Raw genomic sequence first — 9,680 nt, forward strand, 5'->3', positions numbered from 1 at the left:
ACAGGCGGGTTCTGTAGATACTCTTTGATCTGTTCAAAAGCTGCTTGACATCGGCCGTCCCATTGGAATTTCTTTCCTTTCTTCAGGAGGCCAAAAAGTGGTTCACAAGTCAAGGTTAATTTAGAGATAAACCGCCTTATGAATTGCACTTTACCTAGAAAGCCTCGCACCTCCTTTTCAGTCCTCGGTGGTGGCATTTCTAAGATGGCCTTGATTTTGGAAGGGTCGACCTCGATGCCCCTTTGCGTTATCAGAAACCCTAGCATCTTTCCTGCTGTAACACCAAAAGTACACTTCTGGGGATTCAGCCGCAGCCGAAATTCTCTGATCCTTTGAAAAAACTTTTGTAAGGCGGTGTAGTGGCCCTCTCTTTCTTTGGACTTGACAATCATGTCGTCCACATACACCTCGACCTCTTTATGGATCATATCATGCAATATTGTAGTTGTTGCCCGTTGATAGGTAGCTCCCGCGTTTTTCAGCCCAAATGGCATCACTCGATAACAATATGTACCCCACGGGGTATTGAATGCAGCCTTCTCCCGGTCTTCGGGCGCCATTACTATCTGATTATAGCCTGAGAAACCATCCATAAACGAAAGTAAGGCGTGTCCTGCCGTGAAATCTATCAGTTCATCAATGTGTGGCAAGGGAAAGTCGTCCTTCGGACTGGCCCTATTCAAATCTCTGAAGTCTACACAGACCCGAATTCTGCCGTCCTTCTTCGGCACCGGAACAATGTTGGCTAACCAAGTCGGGTACTCAGACACCAGCAGGAAGCCTGCATCAATTTGCTTGGTGACCTCTTCCTTGATCTTAATGGCCCAATCAGGGCGGATCCTCCTGAGCTTCTGTTTGACAGGTCGGGCCTCGGGATCAGGAGGGATCCGGTGCTGTACAATCTCAGGATCGATTCCAGGCATATCTTCGTAGGACCACGCGAAAACATCTTTGAAATCTTTTAACAAAGCGACTAAGCGCTCGCGTTCCTCAGAAGACAACGTGGACCCGATCTGGACCAGCCGCGGGTCCTTCTCAGTACCAACATTCACTGTAGTGATTTCATCCATTAAAGGTTTAACAAATCTTTCCTGCTCTTGATCAATTAACCGTTGCAAAACCGGAGGAATTTCTTCCTCGTCGTTTTCATCAAAATTTTGAAAATCCTGATTTAAGCAATAAATCAAAGGCACAGAAAAATACTCCGAAACCACATCCATGTCATTCTCATTAAATACTTCCGAGCCGTCGGATTCCTCTGTTACAACTGACTCAAAAGAAAATGAAAAAGACGACCTAGACAGGATTGTGGCATCCTGGTTATCACCCCCGGGAATACCGGACTCAGACTCAGTTGAGCTGGAATCTGATTCCGACGTGCAAGATTCGGTAGAATTAGATTCCGGCTCACTACCTGACCCGGTGCTGCTTGATAGAAAGACTTCTTCATATTGCCAGATGAGAGAAGGTGCGATGGATGCATCCAAAATAGCTGATGGTAGGCCCGCAGCCGCTTCATTCCCAATCACACATACCGAGGAGCTATCCCCCAAGCACCTCTGTTCGATCGGAGGATCTGAAAGCAGACACGCCAGCGCTGCCCCCATTTCATTTTCAGCGTCCTCAGACTGCACTTCCTTACTTTGCTCAGCCTCAGCCGATAGATCTGCCTGCCCTTCGGCGATGTCATCCTCAAGTAACTGTAAATCAAAGAAGATCTCAAACCCCGGTACGCGCTTCTTCTCTGCGTTGAGCCACGGCTCTGGGAAGCCACAGAACGGAAAATCCTCCCCTTCCCGGACGAAACGTCCGTTCAGGGTCCCCCGAATGGGCTGGTGCATTAAGTCAAAGGGCTTTCCCATCTGTTTCGCCTTGGCCCTTCCGGCCATTTCCTTTCCTTTCCTTATCCAATCCTCTTTGGTGGGTAGGTAGCCCAAACCAAAGGTATGGGGGTTATGTGGCACTTCGGCCGATGTTGCGGCGCCTTTCCTACCGCTCTTGCCTAATCCCATCCCGGGGATGTGCTGGAGATTGTTCATGAGATAAACTGCTTGGGCACTGACATACACCCCTTCGTTAGCTGCCATGATGTTCTGTACGACCCGAGCCTCGGCCAAGGTAAAACCTGATATGAACACATCTTCTATACCGTGCTCAATTTCTAGAACAGGCGTAGATACCTCTGGTGGTGGATGAATTGATGAGTTTCCAAAAACAATGGCTACTCCCTTCCCATAGGGGTATTTCACCACTTGATGTAAGGTAGAGGAGACCGCCTTTACCTGATGCAGCCATGGCCGCCCCAAAAGCAAATTGAACGTTGCAGGAACCTCCAAGACGTGGAAATCTATCTCGTGCTGTCCTGGCCCAACCTTTGTTTGAATCTTAACTGTCCCCATTACTTCCCGGCTTGTGTTGTCATATGCCCGAATCACCTGGGCCGTTGGCACAAAATCCGCGACTTTCAAACCAATCGCATAAGCTGTCCTTGCCGGGCAGACGTTGATGGCGGACCCCGTGTCGACAAGTACCACAGGTATCCATTTATCTCTGCACTCGACAGAGATGTAGAGCGGTTTGTTATGGTTCGCACCCTCGGGTGGCAGCTCTTTGTCAGAAAAACTCAATGCTGGGGAACTTCCTCCCGAAAAGACTAAGCCCACCAGCTGTTCGGGCGTGGTATCTATGGAAAGTTTGGCCTTATCCATGGCTGACAGGACAGCCTGCCTATGTACTCGAGAAGCCATAAGCAGTCCCCAGATGGAGATGTCTGCTTGTATCTTTTTCAATTGTCTCAATACGGCCTCATCTTCGAGTTGCTTCTCCTTTTGTTTCTCTGCTTCATTATCTTTTCCAGACGCCTCTGGTTGATCTAGGTGTGGAGGCTTGAAATACCGTCCACTCCTAGTCATGTGATCGACTTCGCCGATATACCAGGTATCATCTGGTTGGTTACCTTTCCAATCCTCGTCTGTGTGGGCAAGACATAGATCGTCGTCTTCCCACCACATACCATCTGCAGCTGACAGGCATCTGTCTGGTTCTGGCACAACTGTCTCGATACTTGCAGTACCTTTTATCCCTATGCCCGCAGCATCCTTCGTTTCCGTACTTGTGGCGGTTTCGACCCCCACGTGGCCTTTTGCTTTCCTGATCCTCTCAGAATCCTCGAATCTTTCTTGTTCTGACTGTGTCAATGCAGTAGGTTGCTCACTGATCCCTGTACTCAAAATGCTCCATTCCCGAGCGAAACTCTCGACACCGGCGCTCTCCGGCGATGCATTCTGCTCTTCGACACTCCCGGCCGTTGTTGACATTCCTGCCCCTGCCGGGCCTTGTTCTGACTGGAACTCCCCTATTACATCCGGCTGATCGTCTAACCACCCCGTGGCTTCTGCTGACTCTTCATAATCGAACCAGCTGATGGCTGAGTCTTGGTCATCGTGAAATTGGAACTTGACAAAATCCCCTTCCACGGCTGTCAAATCATCCGTTCCCTATCCTGAATTGTCCCTTCGGATTACACACAGCTCTCCCCCGACTGGAAATTCGACATCTGGTCTATTTTGGCCCACTGGTGAAATGTAGTCACTCGGACTCTAAGCATTCCCAGCATCATTCTCAGACTCCGCAGACTTTGGTTTGACAACCTCTTTCCTGTTCTCGATGGTCACCACCACTGGCTTGGGTTGGGTTATGGAGACGTCCATCATGCACAAATTGGTGCAATCAGGGAGGAAAACTTTAGGTTTAGGCAGGTAGGAGGGTGTGATGTAGATACTAGGATCGTAGGATGCGACCCCAGTGTAGATGAAGTTGATTCTTTTGGGTGGTGGAACTTGGTTATGTGTGGGGAGAGGATTTGTGGTAACATTGGGTTTCTCAGGGGGTAAAATCACCCCATTATCAATGAGATCTTGAATTTCATGACGTAAACGAAAGCATAGGTCGGTGTCATGACCGTGCTGCTGGTGGAACGCACAATATTTGGCTGGGTTGTGGGTGGCGGGTAGTCTGTCGGGTAAGGGCCGCGGCTCTAGGGGCTTCAGATGCCCTTTTCTGATCAAAACCCCCAAAGCTTTAGACAGGGGCATATAAAGTGGAGCGAAAGTTCTGGTGTTTCTGGGAGGGTATTTGGCTGTTTGTGAGTTGCTTCCGGACGCACCGGAGAATGGCGTGGCTGCCGTATTTCTTGGGGAAGGGTTAGTGGTGACCATACTCACTTCGGAGGTCCTGGCAGTCGTAGCGCCACTCGGGCCTGCATTAGCACTACGATTGAAATTTCTGCGGGGTTGCTCCCGGTCATTATCGATCCAACCTTGTCTTAGGGCGTCTTCGATCTGCACCCCCATTTCATGCAGATCAGCAAAGGTAGGAAAGGGGACTACAATCATCTTTTGCATTAGCCTCGGCTGGAGATTGCGCAGAATCATCCGAATCTGGTCCTTGTCCGTGGGTCTTAAGGTCATCATCGAAGCCTTAGCTCGCCATCTGGTTACAAATTCTGAGAAACTCTCCTTGGGTTCTTGTCTCGTTGTCTCGAGATCTCGGGTCGTGATCTCGATTTGTGTGTTATATGAGTATTGCAGGATGAAGGCCTTAGCCATCTCGTCCCAACTTCTCTTGACGTCATCCTCCAACTTGGCGTACCACGCGGACGCTACACCCGACAGGGTACGGCCGAATAAAGACAGCTTCTGTAATCTGGTGAGGCCCATTGGCCTTAGGACGTCTGAAAACAGTCGCAGGTGTACCATGGGATCTTCAGATCCGTCAAAACGATCGATTTGGGGCATCTTAAACCGATCTGGCAGCGTCACAGCTGTGTCGATGTATCCATCTCCAATGTCCGGAATGGACTTCGCACCTTGAGATTTCTTGAACAGCTTTTCAAGCTTGTGCATTTTTAACGTCATGGGGTCTACCTCAGACTCAAAGGGAGAATCTGATACATTAATGGGAGTGGGTGCCTTGGATTGTTGAGGCGGAATCGGGGGTGGAGTCGGCCCCGTTGGGATGTCTGTATCTTCTTGGACATTCCGGGCGTTTGGTGTCTCTTCGGGTATTGGAACCCTTAATGGAGGAGGGATTTGCTGCGAAGGTGATGCCCCAGTTTGCTGTTGCAATCTCCCAATTAAATCCGCTTGCTCACTCATAACTGTAGCCTGTTGCCTGGCAAATTCTGTCTGTCGGGCAGCATCTTGCTGCATCATTTTCATGCTTTCCTGAAGTTGGCGCACCATCTCCTCTAAGCTAGCCATACTGTTCTGCTCTGGTTGGATTGCTGGTATGCGTTCCCTCTCTGTGGGTGAAACGGGATCCTGATCCCTACTATACACAGGTGGGGTAGACAAAGCCCTCTGTACTAATTGTTGAACCGGTGTCCTCTGCCTAGTTGCTTTCCGTTTAGTAACCGGGGGTAGAGAATGGTACACTGGTTGTCCTTCTATCAGATCCTCAGATCGATGGAGCCGGCGACCTCTGATCCAGAGTGCTTGGGAAATGTCTACTGGGTTGGACGCAATGATGCTAAACTACCTAGCAAAAGATAAATAAAGCAATAAATAAACCAACAACTGGACAGCACAACGGCATAAAATAAACAAATAATATACAGTTGGATATTCAAAACACATAGTCGATAAGCCGAACACACTGTTCCTCGATACTGATCACTGTTCTCAAAATCTCTATTCCCAATACTGAACCCTGATACCCGCAGATAACTGATTCTCTTAAAGCTGATACTGATGCCCTCAGGCCTGATGCCCAGACTTACAAACTAATGTGTTCATTTCCCTGCAGAAATACATTCTAAAAGCACATAGCAAGTAAAGAGAGCCAAAACACCCCTATGTTGGGGTAGGGTTTCCCTGTCCTATTTTGTCAGGAGCTAGGGTTTCACTACGCACACAGCGGTTCGCAAACAACCTAATATCGGGTAAGCAGCCTGTCCTAATTTGGAATGGTCACTATGGATCCGAATATGCACTAGGTCGAATGGTCAAAAAGGGTGCCCCGGTAAAACCGGGGTTTGTGTTCCCATACTGTCAGAGCCCATAGCCGGTCAGCCTTATGGTCATGTCTTGACAAGACAAGCCTCCGGCAAACCGTTCAGGAATGGCAGATGGCAAACACTGTGTTCCTAGGCGCACCAATGCACATGCAATGCAAAGAAACACATAAGTGAAATCAAAACAGGATATCACGAGTTCGAGTCAAGCTCTCTAAATCTCCCCAGCAGAGTCGCCAGAAACTGTGGACGTCCCCCGAACACCCCGGGAGGGTTAGTCCCGTTCTGTTCATTTGGGGTTACCACAGTTCTTAATCTGAACCAAAGAGTCCAAATCTGGCAAATCGTTTTGAGAAACGGATTTTTGAAAAAGTAGTGCCAAATATGGACTGCTTTGCCAGATACAGAGTCGCCACCTAAATATTTTTAAATTGGGAAATTTAGGAAACCCTGACTCGGTGCCGAAGGCCACATGTCCGTCATCACCGGAGTTGTCTCGGCTCGGGAGCTTGGGTACGATCGGGGAAGGTCAGCTATGAGCACCCCCTCTCGCCTGGTCCGAAGACCAGCCTCTACTAACCGTGATATCCAGTTTTGAAAACGTTATGTGTTCTTATTCCAATTATTAGCCTAGGATTACTATGTTATGTGCGCAGCAAACAAGTATAGACCAAATTGCCCAAATTGGAACAAAACATTCCATGTTCGTTTTGAAAATGGTTTGCTACTCGCAAGTAGGCTAAAATGCAGATTTTGCCACCCTCAAGTGGGTTTTTTGGAAAAGACGGTTTTACCACTATCTAGTGGGCTTAAAACAAATATAGTTTTAACGCATTATCCCAATTTAAGCAATTTGACCTCCACCCACAGGCATTCAAGCAATTTATCTCATGTAAACACTTAGCCGCATGGCAAGCATACTATTATGGCAATCATTCACACGCATGCTGGATGCTAAAGCATAACCACTTACATTGTACTCCGTGCCAAAACAATAAACTAGTTAGCAATTGTGCATGTCCTAGTTCATGTTATTTTGCCTAACGCAACACATACAAGATGCAATTTTAGTTAGGCTCGGTTAACCTAAATATTGGCATATGATATGCAACCAATTGATTCATGTATTCAATTTTGAAATTTGAAAATACGAATGCGGTTAGTATGATGCACCGAGCCTGGTGCATGTCAACAAATGCATGAATGCACGCATGCATATCATAAGGTATGCTAATTTCAAAAATGCCCTAATCTACCATCATAAGCAGGTAAATAAAAGGGAAGAAAGAAATGGGGATTGGAAGACATACACACACTCACCCACACTTATTACATGTTTACCCTCACTCAGAGGGTTCGAATTAATATTACAGTCCCAAAATAATGAACAAATGAAAATATTACAAAATTTCCTAATTAATTAAAAGAAAGGAAGCAAAAGAAAGAAGAGGGTGGCCACAGCCTCTGCCTCGGGGTGCACAGATGATGCATGCTCGGAACTTGGCTCGCCCGAAAAACCCGTACCGTACCCCTGCCTCCTCTGTTTGTACTGCCTCGTCTTTCTGAAAATTGCCAAAGCACTGGAGCAAGTTCCCTGCATCCAGCAGAGCACCACCGGCCAGACAGAATTACCACCGGCACTTCTCAATTACCATCGGCACTTTATTGGATTCATCGGCACTCCAGATAGTGCCGGTCGGCACTAAATTCTGCCGGTCGGCAGAAACTTCCTGCAGAAGACAATTTGACAGCAAACAGAGAACAGACAGTGCATGGTATGGAGTTCTTGGACACATGTAAGCATGGTCCTACTTCTTATCATATTTTGAACTCAAAGAAGCATGACCTTCGACCTTTGAGCCATCAATGGTGCATGATGACTCAAGGGATCAAATTTGCCACTTAATGTAAGGATGTATGCAACAAACAACATGAAAACCGAGGCCTTATCAAGTTGGAGTCAAAGGTCCCGATGACCGGGAATCGAGGCACATTGCATCACTTGAAGTATGAATGGTCCTTGATTCCCAAACTTAGTTTGACACCCCAAACCAAGTAAATGCAATGCATGTAATGCTCAACAAGGCTCAAATGTATCATGCCACCAAGATATAAAGCACAACAAGCATTATGCAACCAACATGACAAATGTACAATGCTAAGCATACAAGGTACAAAAATGGTGCAAATATGGACCAATTTGACCATGGGATTGATAAGCTACAAGGCTTAATGGAACAACTATGCAACGAACATGGAGCAAGCATGCAAGAGGGCTTATAATGGCAAAGGGGCAAGCCCTCACCCTTCTCAAAACAGTGGCCAAAAGTGCTCAAAATGATGAACAATCAACTCATGTTAACAAGTAAGCTCATGGTCCCAAAGTTAAGGCACAAAAGGAGACAACTCCCCCCCACTAACATGACCTCTCATGGCATGATCAAAACAAGTAAAAACAGAGTTTTTGCATGCAAAATAGGACCCCAAAAATTCCTAATATGGCAGCTAAAGTATCCCCCATGAAACGAATGCGCTAAGGCTCACTCCTAGGCATAAGAGGACACACCCTCAAGGTATGAAAGAGGCCATGCGTGCACACATACAAGCATGATTCTTGGACTAAAATGTGGTCCTTAGATGATGTTAAATCATGAGGATAATCACAAACATACATGTTAGAGGTCAACATGCTCAAAGCTTTTAAGCTAAAATACAAAGCAACCCTAACAAACATGTCAAGCATGACTAAATGGATAACCAATAAACCTTAAGCATGGAAAAACATCACTAAGAACTTCATGGAACTAAACCAACTCTCACAAGAATCATGGCCTAATCATGAGATGTATTTCTAAGCAAGATGGAGCAATACAAAGCAAGTATTACAAGCATACAAGGAGGCCCAAATCCGACCAAAAACAGAGGTTATATATGACCTAAGATGCCTAAAAAAATACTGAAATGAAGCCAAGAAACAACAAGCACACATGCTGTCCTTTTGAGCCCAAAAAGCAAGGAAACAAAACCATAAAGGGAGAGGGGTGTCCCTCCCCTATGCAAGACTTCAAACCAACTTTTTTGACACTAAAATACACTGATTTTTAGTGATGAAAAGATCAAAATGCTGAAGTGAACAAAACCTTATCAAAGAGACACCAAAATAGACCAAACAAGGCCTATGAGGGTGAGTTTGCACTCAAACCACAAAATGACCTTAATAAAAGTGCTAGAGCAGGAAAATTTAAGCCTTTTTCATGTTATACACAAGAGCTAAAACAATAAACAAAATAGGTAGAAAACCAATGCAAGTTTGGGGAATAAAAAGGAAGATGCTCACCCTTGAAGAACCCTTGAAGAACAAATGGTCTAGCCTCCTTCTTTGGATCAAAACCAGTCCAAAACTCAAGAAACAACTCCTCCAAGTCCCTCAATCTCGGAGTAAGGTGTAATGGTGTGTGTAATGGTGCAAAAGTAAGGTAAAACACACCTTTTGAGCTAGAAAACACACACAAAGGAGGAGAGAGGGGGAGGTATAGAGATAATATGTATCTATATTGCTAAGGGCTGGTTTTTGCTTCTGTTTTTCTAACCTAGAACCAAGAGGAAAGCCCCTCTCTTATAGGACTCCCTCTTGCAAAGCTTATACAACAAGCTTGGCTAGAGGGAA

This window comes from Camellia sinensis, chromosome 9 (assembly GCF_055761805.1).
Source record: "Camellia sinensis isolate YWXY chromosome 9, ASM5576180v1, whole genome shotgun sequence".
Taxonomy (NCBI): Eukaryota; Viridiplantae; Streptophyta; class Magnoliopsida; order Ericales; family Theaceae; genus Camellia; species Camellia sinensis.